Source organism: Leptodactylus fuscus, chromosome 11, assembly GCF_031893055.1.
Source record: "Leptodactylus fuscus isolate aLepFus1 chromosome 11, aLepFus1.hap2, whole genome shotgun sequence".
NCBI classification, from domain to species: domain Eukaryota; kingdom Metazoa; phylum Chordata; class Amphibia; order Anura; family Leptodactylidae; genus Leptodactylus; species Leptodactylus fuscus.
The window spans coordinates 69851304-69862212 of NC_134275.1; positions in this window are offsets into that span (position 1 = coordinate 69851304).

Here is a 10909-nt window from a genome sequence, read left to right on the forward strand (position 1 = left end):
TAACTACTTTTTACTGACTTACTGAAGCACAAAATTGGTTTTGTAACCTCAGTGAGCTTTGAACTTCATAGCCAGGTGTATCCAATCATAAGAAAAGGTATTTAAGGTGGCCAATTGCAAGTTGATCTCCTATTTGAATCTCCTCTGAAGAGTGGCATCATGGGCTACTCAAAACAACTCTCAAATGATCTGAAAACAAAGATTGTTCAACATAGTTGTTCAGGGGAAGGATACAAAAAGTTGTCTCAGAGATTTAACCTGTCAGTTTCCACTGTGAGGAACATAGTAAGGAAATGGAAGACCACAGGGACAGTTCTTGTTAAGCCCAGAAGTGGCAGGCCAAGAAAAATATCAGAAAGGCAGAGAAGAAGAATGGTGAGAACAGTCAAGGACAATCCACAGACCACCTCCAAAGAGCTGCAGCATCATCTTGCTGCAGATGGTGTCACTGTGCATCGGTCAACAATACAGCGCACTTTGCACAAATAGAAGCTGTATGGGAGAGTGATGAGAAAGAAGCCGTTTCTGCACGTACGCCACAAATAGAGTTGCCTGAGGTATGAAAAAGCACATTTGGACAAGGCAGCTTCATTTTGGAAACAAAAATTGAGTTGCTTGGTTACAAAAAAAAAGGCGTTATGCATGTCGTCCAAAAAGAAACAGCATTCCAAGAAAAACACATGCTACCCACTGTAAAATTTGGTGGAGGTTCCATCATGCTCTGGGGCTGTGTGGCCAATGCCGGCACCGGGAATCTTGTTAAAGTTGAGAGTCGCATGGATTCCACTCAGTATCAGCAGATTCTTGAGAATAATGTTCAAGAATCAGTGACGAAGTTGAAGTTACGCCGGGGATGGATATTTCAGCAAGACAATGATCCAAAACACCGCTCCAAATCCTCAGGCATTCATGCAGAGGAACAATTACAATGTTCTGGAATGGCCATCCCAGTCCCCAGACCTGAATATCATTGAACATCTGTGGGATGATTTGAAGCGGGCTGTCCATGCTCGGCGACCATCTAACTTAACTGAACTTGAATTGTTTGTCCAAAATACCTTTATCCAGGATCCAGGAACTGATTAAAAGCTACAGGAAGCGACTAGAGGCTGTTATCTTTGCAAAAGGAGGATGTACTAAATATTAATGTCACTTTTCTGTTGAGGTGCCCATACTTTTGCACCGGTCAAATTTTGGTTTAATGCATATTGCACATTTTCTGTTAGTACAATAAACCTCATTTCAATCCTGAAATATTACTGTGTCCATCAGTTATTAGATATATCAAACTGAAATGGCTGCTGCAAACACCAAAATATTTAGAACTAAAAATGATTAAGATTAATAGGGGTGCCCAAACTTTTTCATAGGACTGTATGTGTCACCGGGATCTCTGGAGTGCTAAAGGGATACTAAAGGGATTAAAGCAGTGAATAAAGGGGGGTTATTTTGTAATATTATCCCATTCCACATTTCTTGGCTAAAGTTTTATAAATTAGAATTTTTCCTGATATGCTAATGAGCTGTTTGGTGCAACAATGGCCTCACCATTGCTCTCATCACATCAAAGAGCTACCACCCTGCTATGACTGATAGGGCCAAGCAATGTACATATCAATCATAATCTAATAATCAACATAAAAATATCAGCACCGCCAAAGAAGTATATGGGTACTGTAATTTGGGGATATTTATGAAGACTCGAGTATCGAACAAAAGTCTGTATATCCCCTGCACCAGTAGAAGAGTGGCCACATTTATAAAGGGATCTACATCTATTTTTTAACTACCTGGAGTCTCTATCTATCTATCTATCTACCTATCTATCTATCTATCTATCTATCTATCTATCTATCTATCTATCTATCTATCTATCTATCTCTCTCTCTCTCTCTCTCTCTCTCTCTCTCTCTCTCTCTCTCTCTATCTCTATCTATCTATCTATCTATCTATCTATCTATCTATCTATCTATCTATCATCTATCTATCTATCTCTATCTATCTATCTATCTATCTATCTATCTATCTATCTATCTATCTATCTATCTATCTACAAAATACAAAAAAGGCCACTTTGAGTTTTTGACAGTTAGTATATGGTCGTATTATTATGCTTTTACAATTATTTGTGTGTTTCTCTCTTTGTTTGCTTTATGTTACATATTGTTTCTTTATGTTCATATTCATTTAAAGAAATATTTACTGAACTTAATTCTTTACGAACTGGATTCTAGCCATATTGCACAATCTTTCTTGTTATTGTCCATGTGACTATATATGGTGAACATGTCCTTTTTGTAAATTGTTGTAAAAAATCTTAATAAAATGAGAATGAAAAAAAAATACAAAAAGGCTTTTTGTTTTTTTGGGTTTCATGCCAAACTCTTCTAGACTTGCACCCCAGCCCTGAAAGGGTTAATAGCTATGGTGCTGCTCTAAAATATTCTATCTATCTATCTATCTATCTATCTATCTATCTATCTATCTATCTCCTATCTATCTATCTATCTATCTATCTCTCTCCTATCTATCTATCTATCTATCTATCTATCTCCTATCTATTTATCTATCTATCTCCCTGTATGATGTCTATCTATCTATCTATCTATCTATCTATCTATCTATCTATCTCCTATCTATCTATCTATCTATCTATCTATCTATCTATCTATATATCTCCTATCTATCTATCTATCTATCTATCTATCTATTTATCTATCTATCTCCCTGTATGATGTCTATCTATCTATCTATCTATATATCTATCTATCTCTCTATCTCCCTGTATGATGTCTATCTATCTATCTATCTATCTATCTATCTATCTATCTATCTATCTATCTATCTATATCTATCTCCTATCTATCTATCTATCTATCTATCTATCTATCTCCTATCTATCTATCTATCTATCTATCTATCTATCTATCTATCTATCTCCTATCTATCTCCTATCTATCTATCTATCTATCTATCTATCTCCTATCTATCTATCTATCTATCTATCTATCTATCTATCTATCTATCTATTTATCTATCTATCTCCCTGTATGATGTCTATCTATCTATCTATATATCTATCTATCTCTCTATCTCCCTGTATGATGTCTGTCTATCTATCTATCTATCTATCTATCTATCTATCTATCTATCTATCTATATCTATCTCCTATCTATCTATCTATCTATCTATCTATCTATCTATCTATCTATCTATCTATCCATCCTGTATATTAGACATTAGAGTATATGATTTTCTTAGTCTCTGGACACTTTCTTACACTGTATCTCTCGGCTAGATGGTATCAGACTTGTGCTGTATCATCTGATATCTAATGAAAATCCCCAAGTTCTCTCAGTAATACTAATGGACTGTGTTTTCCTGAAAATGTCTATCTTTGTACATTGATGATGATAAGCTCTGCACAAGCTCTAAGCTGAGTGTTGCTGTAATGCACTTGATATAAAGTTGGAAGATAGTGTACATTTGTATTATAATGTTACATGTTAGAGAGACGGCTTCCTTATAAATGAGTTTCCCACCTGTCAGAAGACATTGTTATGCTCCGCTGTCAGGGGGTAGTCTGCTTGATCGCCATGGTAACAGTGCTCGCTGCAAATGAGAAGTAGGACCTTCTTCATTGTAAGATCCGGTATTGGGTAAGCGAGCCATTGGTGCTACAGAGGACGCCGAGCCGCAGGAACTCTGTAATGTCATTGTCATACTCAGCACAATGGAGGCCAGCGTGCTTAGTAGCAACATAGTATTACTTTCTGGGACGGGAAGCGTACGCTCTAGTATCACAAGATCTGTTACAGTACATGTGCAGCTGCTACAAAAATATAAAATATAGTCTGTATCAATCTAGAAGATGGGTGAAAATATTACTGTCGTCTGTATGTAACTAGTGACCTGTCAGCTCCTAATAATCCAGAGCTAAGACCCTGATTAAATATATACATATACCTTTATATATCATTAGTCGTAATATATACATATTAAATAAATTATATATATATATATATATATATATATATATATATACAGTGTATATATATATATATATATATATATATATATATGAAAAAACAATGTATATATATATATATATATATATATATATATATATACTGTATAAAATGTTTTATATATATATATATTTCTAAATAAAAAATACATATATATACAGTCCTATGAAAAAGTTTGGGCACCCCTATTAATCTTAATCATTTTTAGTTCTAAATATTTTGGTATTTGCAACAGCCATTTCAGTTTGATATATCTAATAACTGATGGACACAGTAATATTTCAGGATTGAAATGAGGTTTATTGTACTAACAGAAAATGTGCAATATGCATTAAACCAAAATTTGACCGGTGCAAAAGTATGGGCACCTCAACAGAAAAGTGACATTAATATTTAGTACATCCTCCTTTTGCAAAGATAACAGCCTCTAGTCGCTTCCTGTAGCTTTTAATCAGTTCCTGGATCCTGGATAAAGGTATTTTGGACAAACAATTCAAGTTCAGTTAAGTTAGATGGTCGCCGAGCATGGACAGCCCGCTTCAGATCATCCCACAGATGTTCAATGATATTCAGGTCTGGGGACTGGGATGGCCATTCCAGAACATTGTAATTGTTCCTCTGCATGAATGCCTGAGGATTTGGAGCGGTGTTTTGGATCATTGTCTTGCTGAAATATCCATCCCCGGCGTAACTTCAACTTCGTCACTGATTCTTGAACATTATTCTCAAGAATCTGCTGATACTGAGTGGAATCCATGCGACCCTCAACTTTAACAAGATTCCTGATGCCGGCATTGGCCACACAGCCCCAAAGCATGATGGAACCTCCACCAAATTTTACAGTGGGTAGCATGTGTTTTTCTTGGAATGCTGTTTCTTTTTGGACGCCATGCATAACGCCTTTTTTTTATAACCAAATAACTCAATTTTTGTTTCCAAAATGAAGCTGCCTTGTCCAAATGTGCTTTTTCATACCTCAGGCAACTCTATTTGTGGCGTACGTGCAGAAACAGCTTCTTTCTCATCACTCTCCCATACAGCTTCTCCTTGTGCAAAGTGCGCTGTATTGTTGACCGATGAACAGTGACACCATCTGCAGCAAGATGATGCTGCAGCTCTTTGGAGGTGGTCTGTGGATTGTCCTTGACTGTTCTCACCATTCTTCTTCTCTGCCTTTCTGATATTTTTCTTGGCCTGCCACTTCTGGGCTTAACAAGAACTGTCCCTGTGGTCTTCCATTTCCTTACTATGTTCCTCACAGTGGAAACTGACAGGTTAAATCTCTGAGACAACGTTTTGTATCCTTCCCCTGAACAACTATGTTGAACAATCTTTGTTTTCAGATCATTTGAGAGCGGGCTGTCCATGTTCGGCGACCATCAAACTTAACTGAACTTGAATTGTTTTGTAGAAAGAAATGGTCCAAAATACCTTCATCCAGGATCCAGGAACTGATTAAAAGCTACAGGAAGCGACTAGAGGCTGTTATCTTTGCAAAAGGAGGATGTACTAAATATTAATGTCACTTTTCTGTTGAGGTGCCCATATTTTTGCACCGGTCAAATTTTGGTTTAATGCATATTGCACATTTTCTGTTAGTACAATAAACCTCATTTCAATCCTGAAATATTACTGTGTCCATCAGTTATTAGATATATCAAACTGAAATGGCTGTTGCAAACACCAAAATATTTAGAACTAAAAATGATTAAGATTAATAGGGGTGCCCAAACTTTTTCATAGGACTGTATATATATATATATATATATATATATATATATATATATATATATATATATATATATATATATTAGCTATCCAGATATCTTAAATAAAACCCCTTAGATGGTCAAGTATTAAAAGTTACATTAATATACATTATCTATATAGGATTTTTGCATCTGAAAGTATCTGCTAACCATATACTGTACATGTTCAGCACCGCGGACAGCATCCCCTGCATTACTCCTAATACATGGACGGTTTTCTGCATAAGGGCTCGTTCACATCTGCGCCGTCCGGCCGTGCACGGCGGTGAGCGTTTTAGGCTCTCCGCCGCGAAACCGGGTTTTATAATCCGGACACAGAGTCGGACATGCAGTACTCTGTGTCCGGATAAAAAAAATCCGGTTTCGCGGCGGAGAGCATAAAACGCTCACCGCCGCTCACAGCCGGACCCGGTTTATGGTTTCCGTCTTCTGGCATGCAGAACACGGAAACCATAGAACGGAGACCCCAAACGCAGGTGTGAACCCAGCATAACTTAAGAATTCTGCAAAAGTTTTACCGAAATTGCAGTTTTTATGAATCCCCTAAAATGCCCATGTCAAATAATAATGCCATTTTTAGGGTCAGTAACTTGAGACTTTCACCAGTGCTCAGAACAAAGAGGATGAATAGATAAATATACAGTATGTGTTATTGGTTGGAGATTTGTATAGCATGTAATCTCCAGGATAGGACTGCTTCAATCTAATTGATTCTAATGGGCTGTGCCAGGTATCTGTAATAAGGTCCTATTGGAATCAATGTAAAAAGAAAGAAAAGAGGACACCGAGCACAACTAAGTGCAGTATTTAAGCATGAAATGTGATATTTTGTACTAAGAAACAACCAATTGTCCCCTCACCTGGTGGGATTGCGAATGGATCACATGGAACACCCTTTATCACATGTAGATAATGTATCATATCTGGTGAGAGTGGTAGCAGTTCTGTCTGTATATACTGGAGGGCCGGGAAGTACAATGGACAGCAATGGGGACCCAAGTCCCGTTCCAGAAGATCTGCGCTCAATGGTCGTGTGTGTGTGTGTGTGTGGGGGACGACACAAATCCAAATATCAATAGAAGAACCTTTTATTGAAGTATAAAAACAGTAGGCACAACGCGTTTTAGGTTGTGTGGAAACCCTTTCTCAAGTGCAAAATTACGTATAGGAGAAGAGAACGGAGACAGACTCTTCTCCTATACATAATTTAGCACTTGAGAAAGGACTTCCACACAACCTGAAACGCGTTGTGCCTACTGTTTTTATACTTCAATAAAAGGTTCTTCTACTGATATTTGGATTTGTGTTTCACCTCCACGACCATTGAGTGTGGATTTTCTGCCACAGGACTTGGGTCCCCATTTCTGTCCATTGAAATCAATGACACTGTCACCAATTGAAATGTCTAAGCACATTGCTGAGCAGTACAGGTAAATCAGGAGCATGCACAGAAATCATGGAGTCCCAGAGTGAAATTCAGAAATTGCTCCAACTAATAATTTACATAAAAGGGGTTATCCAGTTTCTAGCATTGATGGTGTATTCTTAGGATATACCATCAATATTAGATCTGTGTGGGTCTCACCTGGTCCCCTGCAGATCACGTGAGACAGCAGCAATCTTGGTATTTACGTAGCATGAGCTGTGCTACTAGCACATTCCAGTGAGCGCCCTCTATTGGTTTGCAATACTGAGGCAGCAACTGTCTTCCTAATTACATCATGGAAGGCAGATTTGCATATTCTTCCCATAGTTCCTTGCAAAGTGGAGTGCTAAAGGCTTAACAAGTCTCCACACACCTATATGGTGGTCTCTCCCTAAGGAGTGACAATATCACCTTAACTCGCCATACACATTGTAGTGGTCAGTTTAGGTATTGCAGCGATGTCCTATTGAAGGCTATGGGACTGCACTACAGTGCCTACACTTGCCACTACTGTACATATGGCAGGTGAGCAGTGGGGCATGTGGTATGGAAACATTCCCAATTACCACGCTATATTTGTAAAGACAGTCAGAATTTTATCAAAATACTTGGAGGAAGTTACTATCCATTTTTAAGACAGTGGACATGGCGGGGTTAAGACGGGCTAGGGATTCCTTATGGTGTCAGCTCTACGCCAATGTGACTTGTGGGACTGTGACATAGCACAGCTGCACATTGCAGGAACCTCTTGTAAAGCGGCCCGCTGGTGACTCAGTCTGAGCAGTCTGAGATTATTGGCACGATAGGTGCACTAAAAACACTTCGGTTTAAAAATCTTATTTTTTAATGGCTGTACTGTTTCATAATAAAATGATAATAGGTATTCCCGGAATATTCCTAAGACACTTTATGTTTAATGCAATTCTTCAAACTTTGATTTTTTTAGCCCAGCTTAGGCTATGAGCTGTTATGTTTCCTGAGTCCTCGTAGACTTTTCGGGGATCTTTTCTTACCTGATTTCCATCATTGTACTGTATTGATTTTGTGATGGTTGTTTTTCAGAACTAATATTCTGTAGCTTGTACAGTATGTACCGAGTGCATGAGACTTGTCAATCTGTTATATACTATTTCCATCTTTCTAATAATAAGTGTACTTCTCTATTATACTCTAAGATAGATTTCACTTCTTAAAGGGTTGTCACCACGTAAATATGTTTCCCATGGAAACCGCCCTGAAAAGCTGTTATAATGGAAATATTCTGTCCCAAACCTGTCAAACTGTTTGGGACTATGAAACTGCCAGTCGGGTTTTAGGGACCGAACCTCTGTATCGTAGCGTTGTTCACCACCAGTAGCAGTCAAAGCAGCGCCGCACCTCCCATGAGGCGACCTGAAGCGACCGCTTCAGGCGGCGCTATGCCAGGGCCCTGGGGAGGGCGGCATTTTTGCTGACCTAAGCCAGTCCAGGACAAGCTGTCCTGGACTGGCTTAAGGTCACCGTCACTGAGCAGTGGATTGGGGAGGCCACTGGAGCAGAGCTGCTCCAGCGGCTGCCCCTCACGCTCAGGCAGAGAACAGGTCCTCTCTGTGCCTGCTCTCTGCCTGTTAAGACACTCGCTCTGCTAGGCCCCTCCCCCTCAGCTCGGCCCCTCCCCTTCCACCCGGCCGCTCCCCCTTCCGCTCGGCCCAGCTCCCTCCTCCAGGGGGGGGGGGGGGGGGGCGGCTTTCTGACGTCTGCATCAGGCGGCAGAAACAAATGGTTCACCCCTGAGTCAAAGGTTGAATATCCCTGGTGTCTGAAGTCATTTGAAGTCAAGGTTAGTACACCCAATTACTGAGCATGCTCAGTATACAACATATACTGACCTCAGCTTAACAGGTCACAATGCGCATGCGCCAACGCACATGTAACTCTTCAACCTTTGACTGCTGGTGAACAGTGGTAGGATACAGAGGTTTGCAACCATAAACCCCATCTGCACAATGCCATGCTGGCAGTTTTGTGGTTCCAAACAGTCTGACAGGTTCCCTTTAAATAAAAGGGTATTTTAAATTAAGAGTCTATTGCGATGTTGCTTTTTTAGATGCAGTGGGTCAATAAAGAAGATGTTGATGTGCAGGTGTTGATAGCCATGGCAAGTATAAGACTAGAATCTAGATTGTGGCTTTCGAATGATACCAGTTTCAATATTTCAGGTACAATATTTTGAATTAAGGCTGAGTTCAGACGGGGGGGGGGGTTTGGGTCTGTAATTTCATGCAGAGGCCACCTCAGATTGCGGCCAAAAAAAATGGTAGCTGCAACTGCATCCAGTTGCAGCACTCTGCTCCGGATTAGGTCCAAATGAATGGGCCTAGTCGGTAGGGAGGTGTCGCGAGGTAGAGGTCCAAGGCTCAACCAGCTGTGGAATCCACCTGAAGAAAGGGCATGTCACTTCTTCTTGATTTCAATGGGAGACGGTTTTTTTGGTCAGGACTTTGATGCGGATTCCGTGTCGAAATCCTGATCAAAAAACCCCATCTGCTCTCAGCCTTAAATGGTCTATGTCCTGGTCGCATGGGAGGTAGCATAGTACAGTGTACACTGTACCGTGTCCATTATTCCTAGAGGGAATGCAATAACTTTTCCTCTTGTTAGCATACACTTTGGATTTGGACTGTATGCAGGATGTTTTTATTTTTTGGTAGATAAATCATTGATTTTTGACCTACTCCTTTGTCGAGTCTTGGAATCACTAATTGTTGCCATTATATTTTCCCTGGTCTGACCCAGCGATCTGTGGTTCCTGCCATTGATCTTATCTAGAGATGAGCGAGTAGTGTTCGATCGAATACTATGGTATTCGAAATACTCGTACTCGATCGAACACTACTAGCTGTTCGAAGTTTAAGGTTCGATGCAGAACCAGCGTTGATTGGCAGAATGTTATACATTCTGCCAATCAATGCTGGTTCTTCTCTTACCTTTAGAAGTCTTCTCCGTGCAGCTTCCCCGCGGCGTCTTCCGGCTAGAATTCACTCTGCCTAGGCATGCGGCCTAGGCAGAGACGACTGCGCATGCACGGGCATGTCCTCGCATGCGCAGTCGGCTCTGCTCAGGCGTCAGTCCGGGCAGAGCTGACCACGCATGCGCGGTCGGCTCTGCCTAGGCCCCAATGCCTAGGCAGAGTGAATTTCAGCCGGAAGAAGACGCGGAGACGCTGCGCCGGGAGAAGACTTCAAGGAGAATCCAGCCCGACCGTCACTCGTAGACTTGGTAAGTATAATGTTATCGAATGTTGCCTACCCCTGAAACGAGCATTTCCCGCCATAGACTATAATCGGGTTCGAAATCTGTTCGAACAGTCGAACAGTGTGCGGCTGTTCGAATCGGATTTCGAACCTCAGACATTTTAGTGTTCGCTCATCTCTAATCTTATCCTATACTCTATATTTTTATTTCTTCTAATAGAAGAGGGCACACAACTGTAACATTGTATTTTTTAAAGGCGATGAGGGATCTTTTTACTTCCTTTACCTTTGAGAATAAGAGCACTTGCCCATCTAACCTTGGCGTGAATCGGGACAGTTGTCATGTCTGACACTTACCACCGTCTGATTATGGAGATTATTGGTTTATTTAGCTCTGGTGAGTCTATGATGATACGTGCAAGTAGTCGTAGACAGAAGTGACATGTATGAAC